At 47.4% G+C, this 5,683-nt stretch overlaps 2 protein-coding genes across 2 annotated transcripts in view; one reads left to right on the top strand and one right to left on the bottom strand.

Moving 5' to 3' along the window:
* The window catches only part of LOC310837528 (uncharacterized protein), a 331,410-nt gene that overhangs the window by 168,076 nt on the left and 157,651 nt on the right, over nt 1-5,683 (bottom strand). The gene's annotated exons all lie outside the window — the stretch shown is intronic.
* The window catches only part of LOC310837236 (uncharacterized protein), a 501,393-nt gene that overhangs the window by 491,077 nt on the left and 4,633 nt on the right, over nt 1-5,683 (top strand). The gene's annotated exons all lie outside the window — the stretch shown is intronic.

Here is a 5,683-nt window from a genome sequence, read left to right as displayed (position 1 = left end):
GTGAGAGAGAGAGAGAGAGAGAGAGAGAGAGAGAGAGAGAGAGAGAGAGAGAGAGAGAGAGAGAGAGAGAGAGAGAGAGAGAGAGAGAGAGAGAGAGAGGAAGGAACAGGAAGTGGCCGTCGCCGTTTATCGTCCCCCTTTGCCAAAAAAAAAAGAGACACGAAAACAGAGCCTCTCTAGCAATCGTGGATTTTGGGCGACTCCTTCCAAAGGCGCAAGGGCGGGGAGAGAGAGAAAATAAATAAAATTCCAAATTATCCGTGAAACTGCAGGAAGTTTCTGGTGAAGAATTCTGGACAACTCCCAAGCCTGCTGGCTTTGGGGGGCGGAGGGGGGTGATGTTTGGGGTGAGCCTAACAAAGGAAGATGCCATATGCAGAGTCAGAAAATTGGTCCATTTAGCGCAGTGTTGTCTACACTGACTGGCAGCGGCTGTCCAGGGTTCCAGGCAAGGCGCCTCTCCCAATCCTCTTTTTTAATATATATATATATATATATATATATACACACACTATTCAGATATATGTACATTTCACTGATTTTACAATCATTTTGACATGTTTAATTGTTTTGCAATGTCTCTCTCTTGTATTTGTTTCTTTATTTTTCCATGTAACATTTTTACAAATCAGTTTCATTTGCTGTGACATTAGGAAGAAAAGGGGGAAAGAGATGGAGGGGGGGAGATGGGGGGTATCATTTTGACATTTTAAATCTTGACTTCCCCCGCTTTCTGTGGTTCCTTTAATTTATTTTTATTTTAAATATCTTCTGCATATCCAAATTAACTTTTTTATTTCTCTTCTTTAATCATATACAGTACTCTTAATGTAGCTGCAGGTTATTGCAATAATCCTGCCAGTGTTTTTATCTGTTTACAATTTATCTGTAAATATTCAATAAACCATTTCCATTTTTTTAATAAAAGTTTGTTTTCTTGATTACTTATTCTTCCTGTAAGTTTCGCCATTTCTGCACATTCCATAAGTTTTTGTATTCCTTTTTCCTTGGCTGGGACTTCTTTCCATTTTGGAGAAAGTAATATTCTTGCTTGTTGCCTTTGTCCGTGGAGTTTTCTTGGCAGGGATACTGGAGTGGCTTGCCGGTTCCTGCTCCAGGTGGATCACGTTTGGTCAAAACTCTCCACTATGACCTGTCCAAGGCAGTGATCCGTGAAGGAAAGTGGAAGACAGGAGTGCCTGGCATGCTCTGGTCCATGGGGCCACGAAGAGTCGGACACGACTAAACGACTAAACAACAACAACAACAATATTCTTGCCGCTGTAGTCACATACATGAATAAATTGCTATACAATTTAGGTAGTTCTGTCCCTATGATTCCCAAGAGTGCTTCTCTCATCCTACCAAGAGATGTTACTGGGGTCTGAAAGGGGAAGGCAAAGGTGTGACTTGGGAAACGTTTGTGATAGAACATAGGGTGGCATTCACCTAAGGCCACATTCATACTATATGCATTTAAAACACAATGATTATTACTATAAACAGTAATGGCTCCACTCCCCTGCAAAAATCAAAATCTGGGAGTTGTAGTTTGTTAAGGGTGCTGACAGTTGCTAGGAGACCACTGTTCCCCATGAAATAAAAAAAATTAAGGTCTTATATATAATAATAATAATAATAATAATAATAATAATAATAATAAATGTTCATAACTGCATATATAAACCACATGTCTGAAAGCCCACAGAAAAAGTCCTGAAACCATTTTGTCCCTCCCAAATTGACCTCAAATATTTCTCTGCAAGGTCGAAGGAAAATGGAAAAGCCTCCCCATTGTCTTTTCCTTCACAAATCCTGTCTTAAGGGTATGTCTGTCTGTGTATGAATAGGATGAGCCCGTGACCTGGCTCAGGAACTAAGTATTTATCATTATGAAAGACTGGCCAGGCTCCCCAGGCAATCCAATCAAGTGACCATTAACAGGTAACCTGCCAGACAGGAGATAAACAACGCACTCAGATTGTAGTACAATTTCTGTTGTAGACCGCCCTTTCTGTGATGTAGGTATGATGTATCTGGGGGGGGGTGGTCTTGAGCTACACCCATTCTGTGATGTATGTATGATGTTTCTGGGGGGGTGTTTTGGACTCCAGGGCGGACAATTTAAAATGTCTATATAAGGGCGGACACACCTTTGTTCTGGGTCCTCCTGCATGTGAGGGGAGCACCCTGTTGCAACAGTTCAATAAAGATCAGGCTTACTAGCTGCTTTGCTTCTCAATATTCTCTGGCTGGCCTCTGTTATTTTCTCCGACCGATGGAGAACCTACAAAGGACTCTATAAGGGCTCTTGTGTCCCCCATAAGGGAATAAGGGCAGGTTCTTGTTTATTACACCCTCATGGAGCTACAGTTCCCAAAATTCCCTGTGAAGCCGGATTTATTGTTAAACGGCTCTGAGAATTGTAGTGTGTACTTAGTTTATATCTGCCCAGATTTGTAAAGTTGGCAGGCCTTTGGTTAATCTGACTTACATCCTATGCCCTTTTAAAATCTCTCTCTCTCTCTCTCTCTCTCTCTCTCTCTCTCTCTCTCTCTCTCTCTGTGTGTGTGTGTGTGTGTTTGAGGGGGCTATTGGGTTGTTTTTTTATTTTGTATTAGGTATTTTGTGGTTTTATATCTTGATTTTATTCTGTGAATAAATTTTATTATAGGGCGGTATATAAATTCAATAAATTATAATTAGCATTTGGGGGGGGGATATACTTTTAACTGCTGGTTTTATTTAGAATTTGTTCCAGATCAATTTATTTTTAACGTTTGGCTTTTCCTCTCTCATGACACAGAAATTATAGAAAAGAAAGGGGGAATCCCTTTACTCTATTCTGCGCTCTGGTTGTCACGAAGGGTTAAGCTGAGAGAGTCGGGATTTCCAGAGCGGCACTTCGGACGGAAATTATTCTGACCATTGAAGGCCCTCCTCTTCCTTTTCTCCCCGTTAGCGACTCTATGGTGCTTTTCTTTGCTGCAAAGTAGAGGCTGGAAAAAGAGATTTTTCAGCTCCGGGGAGGGAATCCGGTAAGTGAGAAGCGCCTTGAGGCAGGAGCAGAGAGCTGGCCTGGAATAGGAAGGTTTGCTTTAGGGATCTAAGAGGACGCCCTGCTGGATCAGACAGACCCGTCCCAGACCAGCCTCCTGCTCCCAGCCAGACCTCTCTGGGAGGCTCAGAGGCGGCAAGGCAGCAGCAAACCTCTGCTTCCAGCACTTTGCAGGTAAACTGCTCCTGAACATGCAGGTTCCACGGAGCTGCGATGAGTTTTGGAACATCCTCTGTGGATTTCTCTATCTCCACCCCCACCCCTTTTAAACATAAAGTCTATCAAGGACTATTCTTCATCATGGCTATGTCTTGCCTATATCTTGCTTGATATGTCAGGGGTGGTCAGAATCAGATGGGGTGCTTTGCAGTACAGTGGGTACCACAGGTTAAGAACTTAATTCATCCTGGAGGTCCGTTCTTAACCTGAAGCACCACTTTAGCTAATGGGGCCTCTGTTCTCATCCTGAAGCAAAGTTCTTAACCCAAGGTACTATTTCTGGGTTAGCGGAGCCTTTAACCTGAAGCGTCTGTAACCCGAGGTACTACTGTAGATCACTAAGTGTCTCTAAGGCTCTTTGATTGCCTGTTGATTAGAAATAGCAGCAACAACTCCTTCTACCACCCTGCAGAAATGAAACAAACAGCTTCTGAATGTGAGAAAGCACAGTGGGAAACCAGGACTGGACTCTTGTGTGAAAGGGCTGTAATCAGGGTGCCGTCTGCACTGTGCATTTAGCACAAAGTAATTCCACTTTAAACTGTCATGGCTTCCCCCAAAGAATCCTGGGAACTGTAGTTTGTTAAGAGTGCTGAGAGGAGACCCCCTATTCCCCTCACAGCTACAGTTCCCAGAGGACTGAGCATGCTCAGTTTTTCACAGAATACTGACTGATGATTGGTGGGAAGGAAAAACATGGGGGCAGAGAATGGAATGGAGTATCCTGAACAGGAGTGTTCTACGATGCAACTTTTTGCTGCAGCTCCCACTGATTCTCTTTCCTTGCAGAGGCACCGGGCCTTATAAACAACCCTGGACCTGGCAGTTGACATCACAGAGAAACATGGGATAGCAGTGAGTGAGTGATCCCTGCCAAACCCCGGAGTTAAGAGGGGTGATGGCGTCCAAACGCAGGGATGCAGCTGTCTGGGCTGTCCCCCGAGATGCCCTGCTGGAGGACACAGTGAAGACGGAGGCCCAGGAGGAGGCATCGGAGTCTGAACCAGAGGAGGCTGCAGGAACAGGCCCCTTGGCCATCTGCTCAGAGAGCCTCAAGGAATTGTGGGAAGGGACCATAACAGAGCACATTAAGCAGGAACCCGAGGAAGGGCCTCAGGAGGAGTGCTGGGGAGCTCAGTGTCAGGGGCTCCTGAAGGCTGTGCGGTCTCCGCAGCCTGAGCCAGGAAACCTGCAGCTGGCCAGCAATGGCCCAAGGGACGCGCAGGCTTCCTTTGAGGGGCGACCAGACATTGGGCAAGGCAGGGTGATCCGCCACCTGCCTGGCCCTGGAGGAGACATCCCCCCGCCCACCCACAGCATTTTGGCCCTGGACTGTGGGGAAGTGAAGAAGGAGGCTCCCAGCCAGGAGGTGGAGCGCCTGTGCTTCAGGCAGTTCCTCTACCAGGAGGCCGAGGGGCCGCGAGATCTCTGTGGGATGCTGTGGAGGCTCTGCCACCGGTGGCTGCAGCCGGAGAGGCGCACCAAGGAGCAGATCCTGGAGCTGGTGATCTTGGAGCAGTTCCTGGCCGTCCTGCCCCCGGAGATGCAGAACTGGGTCAGGGAAGGCGGGCCGGAGACTTGCGGTCAGGCAGTCGGCCTGGCGGAGGATTTCCTGGAGAGGCAGCAAGAGAACGAGCACGAAATACAACAGGTGAGAGGGCAGGAGAGCAGTCCTGGGAAGAAGAAAAGGAACAGTGGCAAGGAGCCCAGAGGACTAGCCATTGGGGCAGTTTTTGCTGACTGTAAATATGCATTGGACTGACTGTTCCTTTAGATCAGATATAGGCAAACTGGGCCCTCCAGATGTCTTGGGACTACAATTCCCATCATCCTTGACCCAGTGGTCCTGCTAGCTAGGGATCATGGGAGTTGAAGGTCAAAAACATCTGGAGGGCTGAGTTTGCCTATGCTTGCCCTAGATGGTTCAAAAATGGGATCTGGCCGAATCAGCAGGGGTTGGCTGTATTGGCAAAGTAGAACCTCCAGGTTCTGAGGCAGTGTACCTTAGAACGCCACTTGCTGGGGGAAGACTAAGGATGGTGGGCAGCGCACTCTCTGCCCTAACGGACCAGCTTCCACTGCTGTGAACAGGCAGTCAGTGTTGGTTGGAGAGAAGCTATGTGGACACAGGAGTGATGGATTCCTGTGCTCCAGTCCCTGTCTTGAGATGGGCTGCCACATCCTGCCCCAGCTGGTTCAATGCATCCCCCTTCAAAGACAGTGCAGAGGATGGCCTTTGCCTGAAGAAGGTCTCCTTGAGATTCTGGAGAGCTGCTGCCGGTCAGTGTAGGCAATACTATGAAAGATGGGCCAATGGCCTGACCCAGTCAAAGCCCTCCAGATGTTGCTGGACTCCCACTCCCCTGACCCCTGGCCATGCTGGCTGGGGGCTGATGGGAATTAGAG

This window comes from Podarcis gaigeae (assembly GCF_964106915.1).
Source record: "Podarcis gaigeae genome assembly, chromosome: 2".
Classification (NCBI taxonomy): Eukaryota; Metazoa; Chordata; class Lepidosauria; order Squamata; family Lacertidae; genus Podarcis; species Podarcis gaigeae.
This window is presented reverse-complemented; position numbering and strand designations above follow the sequence as displayed.